At 41.7% G+C, this 7,548-nt stretch overlaps 1 protein-coding gene across 2 annotated transcripts in view; it reads right to left on the minus strand.

Annotated features, from left to right (window-relative positions):
• Positions 1 to 7,548, minus strand: part of sesn1 (sestrin 1) — a 43,558-nt gene that overhangs the window by 24,125 nt on the left and 11,885 nt on the right. The window lies entirely within an intron of this gene.

Raw genomic sequence — 7,548 nt, forward strand, 5'->3', positions numbered from 1 at the left:
GTTCAATGTTCAACAGGTGGTTTATGAAGATACATCTGCAGATGTTTAGTGGCTGTATAACTAGTTTTAGGGAAGGGACAGGCAATCGGAGTCCTGATCTGCAGGCCAATCCCCCTGCATACAGTGAAGCCAAACATCTATAAGCCCTTTTATTTGTTTACGTTGAATTCATTGCCATGAGAATGTGTCCAGATATGAAAACAAGACAAATGGAGCTATAAATCTTGACACAACATGTCTGAACATGTAACACTTAGCAAAACCAGCATTCCGCAGTCTCTGGCAGGGGAGTGATGAGTGCTTGAATGAAATATTTAAACACATGTACGCTCCTACACACAGACATCAAGTCACTTGTTGTGTGTGTATATTGTGCAATATCTCAGATGCGAATGATACGACTTAAAACAATGCATCATCAGAATCGCTAACTGGTCCAAAAGGTAAAATATAGTAAGTTATTGATTGGTAATCGCTAAATCTCTCCTCCTCACAGGGGTTGTTCAGTCATAGCTTTACATCAGTGAACAGAAATGACAGGTCTGTCAAGCTCTGGAGTTTTTTCAATATGCCAAAGCAGCGTACATGAGGCAACAGTACAGCAGAGCTCGGGGTGTCTGCTTTGTCCAGTACTTTACTGGATTGGGGAAGTTCAAACAAGATGCATTTGACAAACTACGTGATTATTTCTCACTTTCAAAGCTTCTTTTCTTTTAAGAGTGAGACACAGAATTTGAAAATGCAAAAAGCACGTCACTCATGCCTGTATTTTTTATACTACAGTAAGCATCCCCACACTTTAAATGTCAACCAGAGACAGTTTCCAACAGGGTGAAGTAGATTTAGCCACTTTATTCTTGCTTTACATTAACAGAATGGTTTTCTCTACTTCATAGGTTCTGGTGCAAGCACACAAACACTGATATACAATAAACTTAAGCCATTGAATAGCTTGTATGCTCAAAACTATAGTGTCTATTACTGTGGTTCTTGGTGTTTTTCCATCAGCAGGCTTCAGCCCTGCCGAGCTGAGGTGTGCACAGCAGAGCCGTTCTGAGCTGCTCCTGAGGCAACGCAGTTGTTTTCCACTGCACCTTATAAGAGATTGTTTTTTTCCGCTTCTTGATCGCGTGGCGGCAGCACCTGCCAGTAAGAAGCAACACATGGTGCTGGGTGTGATGTTACTAGCTTGTAACATTACTAGGCATTATTTTATTTTAACCCCTCATCAAGACTCAATTTTCAAATCTTTCCACAATGAAATAAAGGATAAAAAGTGAATGCTGAAGGACTTTCCTTCAACGCAATGTTTCAGCCAATCACGTGTCTTGATGAGCTGGCTCTGTTGGCGGTTACGGCTCAGGAGGTAGAGCGGGTCATTCCTTAACCCTAGCGTCGGAGGTTCGATCCACGGCTTCTCCAGTCCGTATGTCAAAGTGTTCTGGGCAAGACACTGAATTCCAAGTTTCTTGAGGTGATATCACCTGTGTGTGTGTGAATGGGCAAATAGTGATAAAGCACTATTGTACGCTTCAGTGCACAGAAAAACACTACAAGTACAACTTCATTTGCCATGTTGAAGGCAGAGCTCGACCTCACTTGGCTGAGCTCAAGTCAGAACAATTACCCCTCGCTGCTAGGAACAGATGGAAACTGAGGCCAACCCGGGTATACCCGGCTCAGCACAATCAAAGCGGGCCGAACCGTGCTGATGGAAAAACGCCACCTGAGGTTCTGCACACACCCAGTCACTCTTCCTCAAACACACACAGTGAAATGGTAAACAAGGTAAACACTGGAATGCTCTCAGCTTTCATACAGTAATTAGCACAAATTTTGAGCCTTGCCCGAGCTAATAAAGGCACTCCACATACGCTCCCCCAACTCGATGCAGACTGTAGCAAGCAGTCCTCAAACTATGACATCTACAGAACATGTACCCTCAGTCAGCCCTGGGAACTGCAGCCAAAGGGCAGTAATCCTATACTATACTCAAATGAAGAGAATCACTGGTCTTTTTTTTTTTTTTTTTATCCCATTTCTGCCTGCGAGACAGTGTAGACCACGCATCTATCCAGTAAAGTACTTTCTCTTTTCAATTGGACATTCTGTAAGTGAAGTAATACAATAATAAATTAAAATATGAGCGATACTACTACAACTATTTTCAGAGAGTGATATCATCCCAGTTCTGAAAACAGTAAAATAGCATTCACTGTATATTGTGGTTTACCGTTTGTTTTCTTGAACTACAAAAGTAACGTGAACAATCAAATTATTAAGGTCATGCTTTCTCCTCGTGAGGTGTTTTACAAGCTATCTTCAAGTGGAGGGATCCACTTTGCACCATTTCATTGTGACTGCTTTAAAAAGATATCGGCCATTACGTTTGTATTTTCTTATCCTGGTTGGCAGAGATTTCTTGAAGGTTACAGGCATCTCCCTGCAACCTGCAAACCTACGGGCTCACCTGCTCACACAGCGACCGACCTTCCACATCAGTTTATGTACATCTAATCTGAGTCATAAACATCATAAGCCCCTCCTGCCTCCCTGGCATCTGTGATCCAAACAGACAGAACTACCGTAACCAGCTGGTTTGCCGACTGCGCCACACCCACAATATGCGACATTGATGAATGATTATGCATGCTGTACCCCTAAGGCAAAGCTCAGACATATCACATATGAAAAACACAGTAGTTGATGATAAACCGGTGCCTTTGTAGAGAGCAAAGGCAGGCCTGACCACAGAAACATGTTGATGTGATTAGCAGAGATAAAGACGTCAATCATCCTCCATCACAACAACGCTTACATGGGGTTGTTGGTTAACTTTCTGGGAAGGGCTGCTGGCTCACAAACAGTGCTCACTAAATTAGCCCATAACCTGGTTGGAATTTTAGGGGGGGGGCACATCAACACACAGAAAAGCGAACAAACACCCTCGTTTCCTAGAAGTTTTTGAACAAACGCCAATGGATGTTTTCCAGAGTGTATATGTAACTCCCCCTCCTCCCAAATCTCTTCCCTTCTGTTGGCTGTCAACCCCATCACAATCACACCCCACTCCAGTATCTCTTTCCTCCAACTCACCACCCCACCCAAACCCTATTTCTATAATAAACAAACTCTAGAGGTGTGTCTCCTCTCAGCCAATAGCAGCCCTCTCTGGTAGTGCATTTGGGCCAATCAGAGTGGCTTTTTTGAGCCGACTCTCCTCCTGTTAAGGACTGCTGTTGTTTTGCTGCTCCGTGTTTTCTGAGCATCCTGAGAGTGATGGATGATGGGAATAAAGAGGAGGTCAGGTCAGGCATTAATAAATGCTTGCCCACAATTAGATAGGGGCTAATCTCAAATTCACAAGTGTGCACTTGTGTGTGTGTGTGTGTGTGTAGTGCACACACTTGCTTTGTTTGACCCAAGAACATACACAATAGTCACGTATCTCTCCATCTCCCTCCCTCGCTTTACAACATTGTTTCTTACACATAAACATCATAACCCAGGAGGGTGGGGAGAGTCGCTCTGCCCCATACAAACAGGACACCTGTTAAACAGTCAGCAGCACAGACACACAGAATTCTACACCTCCCATATCAACAGCAGCACAATACAGCCAGCCACTCAGACCTCCTATGATATCAGCAGGTTATAAAAGGACAGCTTTTCTCAAAACTAAAACTAAAAACAACTTATTTGCATCACCACTTTCTCCATCAACTCAGAAATAGCCAATGCAGGTACACGCATACATGTGACAAAGCACATGACCACAAGACACCAACTGGCTTAGTATATCTTGCAAAGCACACAAGATATCCTGGGCAAACAAGCTGGGGGGAGGGGAGAGGGGGGTTTGCTGCAAGGCAATGCTGCAAAGAAAAACAAGCCAACCATCCAAACAAAGATAAGCAAACACACAGTACTGACAAAGAAAATGACAGATGGGCAATATAGCCACTGAGAGAGGAACACCGTTTTTGTGTTGGCATGTTCGATTACTTGTTAAATACAATAAATGATAGGTAAAGAATGGGGTTATCTATGCACTAGCCTGTCTGCTTACTCGGCTTAATCTACCTGTTCTTGAAGGCCAGCTAAGTCAGATTGCAACAACCAGAGACAGGCTGCAGCATTTAACCTCAATAAATCTGCTCCTGCTTCAAACTCACATGACAGCGCTTTGCTTTGTGAACAGATAACGTGATCATTGGTTGGACATTAGTTAGCGCTGTAAAAAATGTGTTACGCAAGATACCAGGTATTGCTTGTTTGTGTTCTCTCCTGACATTGCTTCATGTGCCGTGTACATTTTATGACAAAAAGGGTGCTTATAGAGTTCCTTTCTTCTCCTCCTCCTTTCCTGATGAGAGGTGAGCCAATGGGCCACTGACACTCCCTCAAAACTAACCAATGAACAGCTGAGAGCATGTTGGTGACCGATATCCTGAGGAACGCTCTTGTCTGAATAAGCCTGGGGGTAATGACGGCATCTGTTCTTACAGTAAATATAGACTCCTCACCCTTTATGAGACTGAGCTGTACATTGGGGAGGCTGATGTTGGTTCAGGGCTTACTGATTTTTTACCAGGATTATCTCCAGTAGTGAAAAAAAAACAGAATAAAAAAAATGAACTGACTGAATGACTCAAGAGTTTGTGTATATCCTCTGTTGGTTGGCAGCCAACCCTTACATCCCTGGTTTCCTAAGGGACTCAGAATGTTTACTTCAACATGACAAGATGCCTAGAAACTTGCAAAGGAACAGACAAGGTGTGGCACCCTGCCAGGAAAGACCATTCAGGAACCAGATGGCAAAGCTGTTTTTGTCTCTCTAACCATCAATCCCAGATAATTCAAGTAAGAGTTTAACCAAGATTTGCTCCTGATATTACACAAACTCTTCATACTGAGCTTTTCTTCTCTACATTTCCCTCAACTACACCCTTGTTGTCTTACTAATGTGTGACATTGCTTTTTTTGGTCAAAATTATTAACTGCAGCTGAACATATCTACTATCTGTTCTACTCTGAACCATTCCTATGGTTATCTCACCATACCTCTTCACTCACCTACCTTCATTTCATGCTTTTGACTTGCTCTCTCCGCATCAAACAGTGGATTCCATTGTTTCCACATATTTTTACCAGTTTGAATCTCTGTCATGGGGTCTTTGGCCTGCAAGATCATACTGGGTATTTTCAATGAAGGGCTCATTCTTATTTTAAATTACCATCAGAAGAGATGTACAGTAAGCTCACAGTAAGCCTACACGCCCCGTCTGAAATGTTCCGGTAAAGGCCTTGTGTTCTATTATGATTAATACAACCTGAGCTCAAAGGCCCTATAGTTTCTATACACCTACATTTTTTGTGTACTGGTCTTCCAAATAGCTTCTACTGTGACACAGACCGTAAAAAGGTACAGATTAATCCTCAGAAAGGTTTATGGAGGTCATTTCCTTTACAGTTGACCTACCTACTGTTATTTTTAATCATGCTGTAATTGGGATAATTTCTTCTGAACTACAGGAGAGTGTTCCTGTTTTGTTGGAGAACCCTGAAGCACTCTCAAGGACTCTCTGAACCACCGCCATAAATCAGCCATCTCTCTTAATGGTGCCTACATTTTCAGCAGTAACAATCTTTGAAGTAAACACACAAGTGCATATATGTATAACATTTAATCTTAACCTGCAGATTCGTCCACAGCAAATGCAAGAGGCTGAAATATTTCTATGGTGGAAACAGCTTGACTTCTGTGATGTTCTATATATTTTAGTGGCATTTCACGTATGCGTTTAAATCTCAAATCTGTGGTAACATCCAAATTGCTTCACTGAGCATCAACAACTTGTGACAGTGCAGTTAACTGTAAAGCCATCTGCTTTGTGTCAGGTACTAACACATCACTGATAATTGAGTTTGCAGTGTTATGAAGGTGGCTATAGGCAACATCTGGAATCATTTTAATGAAGAGACAAGCTTGATTATTGGCACAAACAACAAAACACTGGCTTTTTCCCTACGAATAAGCCTGGGGGTAATGACGGCATCTGTTCTTACAGTAAATATAGACTCCTCACCCTTTATGATTACCCTATACTGATTTTTACCAGGATTATCTCCAGTAGTGAAAAAAAAACAGAATAAAAAAAATGAACTGACTGAATGACTCAAGAGTTTGTGTATATCCTCTGTTGGTTGGCAGCCAACCCTTACATCCCTGGTTTCCTAAGGGACTCAGAATGTTTACTTCAACATGACAAGATGCCTAGAAACTTGCAAAGGAACAGACAAGGTGTGGCACCCTGCCAGGAAAGACCATTCAGGAACCAGATGGCAAAGCTGTTTTTGTCTCTCTAACCATCAATCCCAGATAATTCAAGTAAGAGTTTAACCAAGATTTGCTCCTGATATTACACAAACTCTTCATACTGAGCTTTTCTTCTCTACATTTCCCTCAACTACACCCTTGTTGTCTTACTAATGTGTGACATTGCTTTTTTTGGTCAAAATTATTAACTGCAGCTGAACATATCTACTATCTGTTCTACTCTGAACCATTCCTATGGTTATCTCACCATACCTCTTCACTCACCTACCTTCATTTCATGCTTTTGACTTGCTCTCTCCGCATCAAACAGTGGATTCCATTGTTTCCACATATTTTTACCAGTTTGAATCTCTGTCATGGGGTCTTTGGCCTGCAAGATCATACTGGGTATTTTCAATGAAGGGCTCATTCTTATTTTAAATTACCATCAGAAGAGATGTACAGTAAGCTCACAGTAAGCCTACACGCCCCGTCTGAAATGTTCCGGTAAAGGCCTTGTGTTCTATTATGATTAATACAACCTGAGCTCAAAGGCCCTATAGTTTCTATACACCTACATTTTTTGTGTACTGGTCTTCCAAATAGCTTCTACTGTGACACAGACCGTAAAAAGGTACAGATTAATCCTCAGAAAGGTTTATGGAGGTCATTTCCTTTACAGTTGACCTACCTACTGTTATTTTTAATCATGCTGTAATTGGGATAATTTCTTCTGAACTACAGGAGAGTGTTCCTGTTTTGTTGGAGAACCCTGAAGCACTCTCAAGGACTCTCTGAACCACCGCCATAAATCAGCCATCTCTCTTAATGGTGCCTACATTTTCAGCAGTAACAATCTTTGAAGTAAACACACAAGTGCATATATGTATAACATTTAATCTTAACCTGCAGATTCGTCCACAGCAAATGCAAGAGGCTGAAATATTTCTATGGTGGAAACAGCTTGACTTCTGTGATGTTCTATATATTTTAGTGGCATTTCACGTATGCGTTTAAATCTCAAATCTGTGGTAACATCCAAATTGCTTCACTGAGCATCAACAACTTGTGACAGTGCAGTTAACTGTAAAGCCATCTGCTTTGTGTCAGGTACTAACACATCACTGATAATTGAGTTTGCAGTGTTATGAAGGTGGCTATAGGCAACATCTGGAATCATTTTAATGAAGAGACAAGCTTGATTATTGGCACAAACAAACAAACACTGG

This window comes from Monopterus albus, unplaced genomic scaffold, assembly GCF_001952655.1.
Source record: "Monopterus albus unplaced genomic scaffold, M_albus_1.0 scaffold9.1, whole genome shotgun sequence".
Lineage (NCBI taxonomy): Eukaryota > Metazoa > Chordata > Actinopteri > Synbranchiformes > Synbranchidae > Monopterus > Monopterus albus.